This window comes from Zootoca vivipara, chromosome 1, assembly GCF_965207765.1.
Source record: "Zootoca vivipara chromosome 1, rZooViv2.hap1.1, whole genome shotgun sequence".
Taxonomy (NCBI): domain Eukaryota; kingdom Metazoa; phylum Chordata; class Lepidosauria; order Squamata; family Lacertidae; genus Zootoca; species Zootoca vivipara.
This window is the reverse complement of record NC_142582.1, coordinates 102,716,872-102,726,859: the sequence shown is the minus strand read 5'-3', so window position 1 is coordinate 102,726,859 and position 9,988 is coordinate 102,716,872. Positions and strand designations below refer to the sequence as shown.

Here is a 9,988-nt window from a genome sequence, read left to right as displayed (position 1 = left end):
ACAAATAAAATTAATAGTGGAAAACATTTTAAAAACCAAAACGTCAAAAAACAAAAACAAAACAGGAAATGGGGAGGGGGAAAGGATGACACTAGTCACGACAATTTATTCTAAAGGGACTTGTAAATAAAAAGCTAATGACCCTATTAATCCTTATGGCATAATGGCATATTCAGCACAAGAGATTTAGAACACATGGTAGTAACATTGGATATTGCAGAACAATCACAATGCTCTTCAGGTCCATTAAAGATGCTGAATTTTGATGTCAATGAATGTTGTAGTCCAAGTAACAACAGAAATCCTTTTGTGTTCCTTATTGCACACTTTAAAAAAAATATCAAAATGTTTATGGAATCTTGGAATTTATTCGAAGAAGAAGAAGAAGAAGAAGAAGAAGAAGAAGAAGAAGAAGGTTGGATTTGATATCCCGCTTTATCACTACCCGAAGGAGTCTCAAAGCGGCTAACATTCTCCTTTCCCTTCCTCCCACAACAAACACTCTGTGAGGTGGGTGGGGCTGAGAGACTTCAGAGTAGTGTGACTAGCCCAGCCCAAGGTCACCCAGCAACTGCATGTGGTGGAGCGGAGATGCGAACCCGGTTCACCAGATTATGAGTCTACCGCTCTTAACCACTACACCGGAAGCCGCCCAGAGTGGCTGGGGAAACCCAGCCAGATGGGCGGGGTATAAATAAATTATTATTATTGTTGTTATTGTTATTGTTATTATTTATCACACCACACTGGCTCTCATTCATGGCTTCCTCAAATATTCTTTGGAACTGTAGATTCATGCTGCTGCTGCTGCTGGGAATTCAGTTAGAGACCCCCCAACCTATAAAACCTAGTTCCCAGAGTTCAGTGGGCATTAAAAAATGACTATTCAACCAGTTTAATTCTGTTGGAGGAGATATGCTTAGGCAATTATTTGGACACTAGACTGAATGATTTTATGGGGACCATTGTTTAGATGACAATAATATATATTGTCTTAATATTAAACATGGACATTTTGTGCACTTCAAAATGTGCATAGCTGTATTTAATATTTCTTTCATAACTGTTATGCCACATAAACTGAAAACGTTGGTTTTCAAAAAATTATTTTATCTAATTGCATTAATTATGGACATATTATTTATTTATCTAAAATATTTACTGGTATATACCACATTTACTTTTAAATCACAAGATGGTGTATACTTAAGAAACAGTAAATTAATTTACAATATGAAATACAACAGCCTGAAATAAGCCAGGGCAGACATAAAAATAATAGACACAACTAGTTTGTACTAATAGTCAATATAGGCCTGAGAAAATAAATGAGTTTTTAGCAAGATCCAAAACAACTCCAGAGTTTATAGAGACAGAAAGAAGATCAGTTATACAGAATACTAAAGTACTGAAATTATTATTATTATTACTATTTTAAAAAGCAACAACACAGAGATGTAGTAAGCTAGTCCTGCTGTGTTTGAAGACCCTTCAGCTCATTCTGTTATGTGGGGCTCTAGGGTTCTATCCCAAAGTCCCACCATGATAGAAAAACTGCAGATAGATGTACTGTATGCTTAGGAAAACACATGTTTATTACCTCAGAGGAAGTCTAGTGGATTGACTGTTAAAGCACTCTGAGAATTGCAGCTGTGTGAGGAGAGCCAATATGGTGTATTTAAAAATAAACCAGAGCCAAACCATCTCACTTTCTGTAGTAGCAGGTCTTTTAAAAATGGAATGCTTACTCAGTTTCTACATTCCCCTCAAAATCTGGCTCATCTCATACTTACATAAACTCCTGCAAATATAATAATAAACTCCCAAACAAAATCAGGTTTATTCATCTTGCCCTTGAACCTAGTATCCCCCCATGAGTTGATCATTCTTCCATTTGAGCTTTCCTTAAGGCCACTTAAGAGCTGTGGATGTGCTAGAACAGGGGTCAGCAAACTTTTTCAGCAGGGGGCCGGTCCACTGTCCCTCAGACCTTGTGGGGGGCCAGACTATATTTTGTGGGGGGAAATGAACGAATTCCTATGCCCCACAAATAACCCAGAAATGCATTTTTAAATAAAAGGACACATTCTACTCATGTAAAAACATGCTAATTCCCGGACCGGCCACGGGCCGGATTTAGAAGGTGATTGGGCCGCATCCGTCCCCCGGGCATTAGTTTGGGGACCCTGTTCTAGAATGTTTGGATAACTACTGCCGGCCTTATAATACCAAAGTTGAAGTGTTTTCTTTCCAACCCAACCTATGGGGGCACTGTTTTTCTCTGCACCCCACAAGATGCTTTCTTTTATCTTTCTGAACCTTCCTCTCTAATCACCTTCCCTTTTCTCTCTCTTCCACAGCTCCCTTTTCTTTCTCTATACCCCATTTATAAGCAGCCCCCCTTTCTTGTTCTCCCATCCACGGGGATTTTGTGCATCTCTATCTTGCAGTCAGTGGCGTAGCATGGAGGGGGGCACAGGAGGGTTGCTCTGGGTGCAAAATTATTAGGGTCGCAAAATTTCAACACCCAGTGCTGCCTCAATACAGCTGTGTACTTCAGTCATTGGGGTCCGTTGAAAACGGCTTCTCTATGTGAATCAGGAAGTGACCTCGCTAGACAACAGAACAACTCTTTTCTTATCTCTGTAGCTTTGATGTCCTGGGTGATGCGGATGCTGTTAGGCAGATGAATGTGCATGTACACTCCATCCATTTCCCTCGCTCCCCCCACCTCCTCCGCCTTTCCCTGGGCACTGGCAACCCACACTACGCCACTGCTTGTAGTTCCTCCTTTACTTCCTTTGACTCCTTCCTGTTTTGGTCTTCCCATTCCTCCTCCAGCTCTACTTGTCCTTGAGAAATTCAGAGGCAGCAGCAGACAACGGTTTCATTCTCCTAGAAAGTTGCCCAAAGACAAGTAGGCTCTACAGCATGACCATCAGGCTGCAACAGGACGGAAAAACTACTGCCAACTCCATCTTTGAATTGATAGTGCTGCAACAATGCAGACCTAATAACAAACTCCTAATGCTGCACACCCTTTAGATGAGCTGCGTAGGACTTAGTTGAGGTAGAAATGAGTCACACCCAAAAAAAAAAAAAAAGACATTTGGATTCTTCCACAATCAGGAAGAAGGGCCTTGGATTGTGCAGTCTTGGGACCATAGCAATCCCAATGGTTTTCTTGCCATCATAGTCTTAATAATCCTGTTTTTCATCTGCTTCGTGCTATCCTTTGCCACAGGGGTTGCCAACATGGTGCCCATAGGCCCGCCCACCCCAAAATTAGATTGGATAAAACATACTGAGGTAGCAAATAAAATAGGTTGCAATGGCTGCTTGGTTGCAGTGTGTGCATGGTGCCCACAACAGTTTCTCTGGTTCGCAAATGTGCTCACAAGCGCCAAAAGGTTGGCAAACTCTGCTATGGCAAATGAAATATTTTGATTTCTGCTCCTTATGTAGACATCCATGCACCCCTAAGTGGGGACCCCCCCAAAGGAGAACAGAATCTGCTCAGTGGCCACAAAATGCTGAATTTTGTTATGGTGGTAGAGGGTGAATGGAATGGGGTACTGTACCCTGAAAGAGGGCTGGCGGGCTAGCCTGAACATGGGCACTCCACACTATTTTGTTGCAACAACTTCGCACAGTTAGAAAATATTCTAAACAAGTAGTCTATGTCTCTCCTCAAGATACAGTGAAAGATCCCATTATGCCTTTTCTTTGTTATGCACATTTTATAACAACAATGGCTTTAAAAGCCTCACGAAATGCTTCATGCCGCTACATCTATTTTTCACCTCTGTCAAACTCTGGTCCTCCTCCTAAGCTGCCATCGTCTTCCAGCTCTGAGCAATGAAACTCCGATGATTCCGTTTTGCAAACAAGCGTGCAAAAATAATCCCCCGAGCTTGTGTGCATACAGCCTGCTGCTGTATGCAGTAATCTGCTGCATGCAGCAATCTGGTTTGTGGTAATAATTTCGTATCCTGAAGCAACACACTGGAACCTTTCATAACAAAGCAGACACTTTCTGAACTCCCCTTTTCTCAAATCACATGGAGGTGATGGGGGCAAGGAGGGCTCATCAGTGTGGCTGAGTACGAAGGTAGGCACTGCCTCCGACAGGATCATACCCTCCCCTGAAGCTTTGCTCTCCTCTGCCCTCTGCCTCCCCCCAAGTGCCCCACACTTCTCTAAGGGAGCTGTGCTACACCTTGACACAGGAGTTGCTGAAAAGCAGAAACGAGATTTCCTTCATGTGGTATTTTTTCTTTTATTACAGCCCATGGCTTCTAGACTTGGTAATTTCAGCACAGATAAAAATGCTATTCCCCAATGGTGGCCAAGTGAAAAGATGATGTAAAGTATGTGCGTCTCTTTTGTCTGCTGCTCTACAAAACCTGAATAAATGAGCCCTTTTGCAAACCTATAGAGAATCAACTTTCTCCCCACTCTCTTCTTTCCCCTCTCACTCCACTGCTGGGAATAAGCCATTTTAATTATGGAACTTTTTTCCTCCCCCCCCCCCGTTTAATCTTCCAGCGACAATTAATAGGAATATTTTATCCAACCTTGATGAATGCTTAACTCGCATGGTTTTTCATACAAATGCAAACTTCCTTTCTCTTGGCCTCTGGTGACTATGCATCTAATGCCGAAGTAGCATCATTCAGCTCTAGTTGCTATAGCATTTTCAAGAACCTCTCTCTGTTCTTGTCATAAATTATCTTTAAGTGACAAAAGCTGAAAGGAGGTCTGCAGCAAACTGTATCAAATAATGAATTTGTAAGCTGCGGCAGAGAACACTTATCTTACTTATACTCTTCTACAATCGATTGTCTGGTGACCCTTCTTTTGGATACAGATGAGCATAACCCCGAAAAAATGTTTGTGTTGTCTTTCTCACCCTGGCAGCCTGCTGGCTGCATGATCTAATAAATATTGGCAGGACCAAATGAAATAATATAGAAGAGCTTCTCTTCTTTAAAGTCCATAGACCAAGAGTCTCTTGTAACTTGTTAATATCTCCATCAAACGCTGAAGTGTTAACATATGTGATACGACCATGCAATCAAGTAAGGACCGATTTGTTGACTAATTAAACCAACACAACAAGCTCTTTAGCACCTACAAGTGACAAGTTTAGAGCAGGCAAGTGGAAACTCTCAATTGAGTCCTCTTTTATGAGACTATCATGCCAAATTCAATTCTGACTGAGTAGCGTTTGAATGTACTTGACTTCCACTATGTGCTGACATGCTTACAATAATTCATCATGTGTGACAATAGCCCAATATTAGAGATTTATGATATATACAAAACAGTTACAAATGAAATGTTGTCCTAACATGTGTCTGCTTTGCTTATCTACAGTCTATTGATATTATAATTAATGGTCAATTACTCAAAATGGGTGTGTGAGCACACATACATGATGGCGGGAGAAAACAGTCATTACTGGTTTGAATCATCGACTTCTCTTTCCCGCTCGCAAATTTTGGAAGTTGATAAACTCATTTTATAACATTTGGCACTTCCTAGACGTAAAGAATCATTTATCATGGCATAAATAAAAAGAGGCAGTTCTGTAAATGTTGCATTGGCACGTGAAGCTCAGCTTCTTTTCAGGAGCACAAGATACAGTTACCGCTGCTGATTTCTTTTGGGCAAACATTGTGCAAGGGACCATGCAGAGCACTGGTCATTGCCCAGGACAGTCTGAAGATCTGCAAAAAGGCAAGAAGGGGGAGTGAATGGAAGCATGGGTGTACCCAGCGCGCGACAGGGGGCAGCTGCCCCCCCTAGAAGCAGGGCCAGCGCAGCCATGGGCGAGAGCGGCGCTGCCGGCGGGGCTGGTGGGCAGAGGCGGAGGCGGAGCACAGCCCGGCGGAGGGTGAGTTTGGCGTTCCCGCCCACCGCGCTGCGCCCTCCCTCCAGCTCCCCGTCGCGCCCTCCGGCAAGGCCAAGCGTGGTGGGGAACCAGAGAGCGCAACAGGAAGCTGGAGGGCGCAGCGCAGCGGTTGGGAACGCTGAACTCGCGCTCTGCTGTGCTGTGCTCTGCCTCCGCCTCTGCCCACCAGCCCCGCCGGCAGCGCCGCTCTCGCCCACGGCTGCGCGCTCCGCCGGGGTCCTGGCCATAGTGCACCGGGGGCAGCCCGGCAGGCCAGAGCGAGCGGCTGCCCTGGCTGCGTGCTGTCAGGGGAGCCCCGGCGGCTCTGACTGCAAAAAGCTTTGTGGCGCTTAGGTGAGACCGGAGTCAGTTTCACCTGGGCTCCGTAGCCCCGCCCACGTTCCCACTTTGTGGCCCCTCCCCTCCCATGCCTTGGCCCCGCCCCTGCCCCCCAGTTTTGATCCTGGGTACGCCCCTAAATGGAAGCAAGCTCCTTCTCTGGCTGATGGATGGGGCCAAATTGCCTTCCCCCTTTCCATGATGTCATTTCTGAGAGGCAGGAGGAGGAGCCTCCCAGTGGTCCAAGGTTGCCAGGGCAGAGGGTTCACTTCCCAGAGCAGGGTTCCCCACTGAACCAGGCAGAGGGCCTTCTCGGTAGTGGCGCCCACCCTATGGAACACCCTCTCATCAGATGTCAAGGAAATAAACAACCACCTGACTTTTAGAAGACATCGGAAGGCAGTCCTGTTTAGGGAAGTTTTTTAATGTTTGATCGTGTTTTTAATATTCTGTTGGGAGCTGCCCAGAGTGGCTGGGGAAACCCAGCCAGATGGGTGGGGTATGTATGTATGTTTGTACCGTGTTTCTCATATTATAAGACATGTCTTATATTTATTTTTTCCTCAAAAAAACACACTATGGCTTATTTTCAAGGGATGTCTTTTTTTTCCCTCCTCCTCCTGCCACGGCCGGCATTGCTGCTGCGCCTAACACTTTGTCTTATTTTTGGGGTATGGCTTATATTCCTGAATGCTTAAAAATCCTGCTATGGCTTATTTTATGGGTATGTCTTAAAATATGAGAAACAGGGTATGTACCAGTATGTGTAAATGAATACCCCCTCATGCAGTAATCTGAAGGCCCCCCCCAACAGGTTTTTTTATGGTGCAGGGGAGATCACTTTTCCTCCTCCTATCCTCCATTTGCAGGAGCCAAGAGCACCTCATTCCAGGAGCTGTGGCTCTCTGGACCCTGATATCAGTAGGTATAACTTCTCGGCAGATGCTTTAAAATGTAACAGGAGAAATTGTGGTGGGTAATCAAAACCAGACCTGGAGGAAAGTAAAAGAGATGTTTCAAGCCAACATGCTTGAAGGAGACAACAGCTGCAGAAGGCAAATGTCCCTCTGATATCGTTCATAGTCAGATCAAAATTAATTGATTATTAATTCCTTACTAAAGGGAAGTCAGCGGAACATTCAGGTAATTGGGCTATAAATATGCATATTCAGTAGCTTTTGAGCCCTTCAAGTATTTGATTACAATGTTGTAAGAATGCTAGCTGAGGCTGGAAAGCCCAAAGGCTCAAATGCCTGCATTGCTTCACTTCAAAGAAAGTGGGAAAGAATCCAGTTCTCAGATTTTAAATTAATTTCACTTCGTTAAATCAAAAGGGGATACACAGTCTCATCTGATGGCAATTGGCCAGTGACACTGACTCCATGTATACTGTCTAGAATACTCGAGACCAGTGAAGAGACGCAGTTAGATTGCCATTTTGAAGTACTAAATACCTTTTTGGCTAATGACAAATGAATTTGCGGAAGTAGGCGGTGGGGAGACATCTTGATACAGAAACGCATGCCTGACCTGAGTTTTCTAAACATTTTTTTGAAATAAACCTTTGTATTTGATGAGGTCAAAACTGGGTGACCGTAGGGAAGGCAGGCAAGCAGGTTGATGAGAGATAAGAAGGACTACATCATGGCTTGAGTGCTGTCCATCTAAAGCAAGTGCTGATCCCCTCAGGAAACCCAGCCAAATGGGCAGGGTATGTATAAATAAATAAATAAATAAATAAATAAATAAATAAATTGCTCCAATGCAGGATGGTCCAACCTCTCAGGCCAAGTGGGCCGCAGGAATTCTTTGACACAGAACCTGCAGGCCACACACTGAAATAAAGCTACAGGGAACCAGGCAGAGGGCCTTCTCGGTAGTGGCACCCGCCCTGTGGAATGCCCTCCCATCGGAGGTCAAGGAGATAAACAACTACCTGACATTTAGAAAACACCTAAGGGCAGCCCTGTTTAGGGAAGTTTTTAATCTGTGATATTTTAATGTATTTTGTTATTTGTTGGAAGCTGCCCAGAGTGGCGGGGGAAAACCCAGCCAGATGGGCGGGGTATAAATAATAAATAATAATAAAATAATAATACCATATCCTAAATTAAAGTGTTTGCAATGTAGTTAATATTATTTAATATACACAATTAATATATTTAATTAAATACACAATCAACAATTTTAACATATTTATTTATTAAACAGATGAGAACCATTCTTTTTTTAAAAAAAAAGTGACGAGGAAGAAGAAGAAGAAGAAGAAGAAGAAGAAGAAGAAGAAGAAGAAGAAGAAGAAGAAGAAGAAGAAAGCTGCTGGGTGTGAGGGGAGTTGCTGGATGCAGGCAGGACTCTGAGCTGGAAAGAAAAACAGGAGAGGGAGAAAGCAAGGGAGTTCTTACCAGCTCTCTGCAGTGCTGGGCAGAATGTCGTGGGCCAGGAGTTAGCTGAAGGGGGAGAAGGCAGAATAATTCCAACTGCAGCTGATCAATCTTCGAGGACAGAAGGAGATCACACACACACACACACACACACACACAGAGAGAGAGAGAGAGAGAGAGAGAGAGAGAGAGAGAGAGAGAGAGATTTGTAAATGGGTATGCAGTATATAAATGAATGTATTAAATAATAACAATCTTACTATAATGTGCAAAAGGACTTCAGATTTATTGCTGAATTTCTAAATAAAAACTCATTTACATGTCCCAATGCGTAGATCTCCAAGTGCTATAGCATTTGCCGTGCTTCCATTATATCACATAGATGACCAAAGGGAGGGGGAAAGAATACATCCATTAGTTCTCCCCACCAACTCCACCTCCAACCCACCAGCTACTTTCACAGATTGTGTGGAAAATCAGGACCCATCTTTGCATGCAGTTCACTCCTGATGCCTTCAGTTTGTGATCCACCAAGCTGAAGATACTTTGCCAACCATACATAGTGCTTGCCAAGCATTTGATAGACATACACCCAAGACTATTTTTGCAGATCCAGGCAGCCAATTATTTTAAGATTAATTAACACACTCATTTCTAATGTGTTAGCCAAGACATGTTAACATATTAAGTTTACCTGTTAATCGGTCTTATGATAGCTTGGCCCAACGTGGATCACCATATCCTGAAGGATTTTCCAAAGCAGATTGTTGAGGATCTGGTGAATCATGATCTCAATGACCATTGGACCATTCTGAAAATCAGCTCAGCACACACAATATGGTTGGGGTTCAGCTTATTTGGGGTGGGGTTAAGCTTATTTGGATCTCAACGCTTATTTTATTACTATATTTCTGTCCCACCTTATATTCGAGGAGACGGACATCGTTCTTCTCTCCTTATTTTATCCACACAACAATTCCATGTGACAGGTTAAGCTAAGAAGTCCGTTATTGGCCCAAGGTCACCCAGTGAGCTTCTGGTGATGGGGATTTCAACCCACGTCTCACTCCAAAATTCTGACCAATGTAAGATGCAACTACATGAACTAGCTCTTTCCTTTATTGATTAAAAGAGACTAAACTGGCTTCAATCCAAGCTCTTGGTTATTAAGGAGAATGGCATTATCACATTATTGTCTCCAGGGTTCACTTAACTTTGTCAAATGGAATCTTGAAGATGGAAACACAACAGCTAATTATGTTGTCAACACAGCAGATATCGAAAAGTGAAATGAAGTTAAAAGCTTTTCACCTCTGAGAGCTTGAGTTGATTTCTTGTTTATATCATGAGTGAAAACAAGTAGTTATGT

General features: G+C 43.3%; 1 long non-coding RNA gene across 1 annotated transcript in view; it reads right to left on the bottom strand.

The window, feature by feature from the left end:
• Positions 1–4,259: 4,259 nt before the first annotated feature.
• The window catches only part of LOC148687693 (uncharacterized), a 42,603-nt gene continuing 36,874 nt past the window's right edge, over positions 4,260–9,988 (bottom strand). The window contains exons 3-4 of the long non-coding RNA XR_015950521.1: positions 8,641–8,730; positions 4,260–5,732 (exon numbers count right to left, since the gene is read on the bottom strand). This is a non-coding gene — a long non-coding RNA (uncharacterized LOC148687693). The remainder of the gene's footprint in view (positions 5,733–8,640; positions 8,731–9,988) is intronic.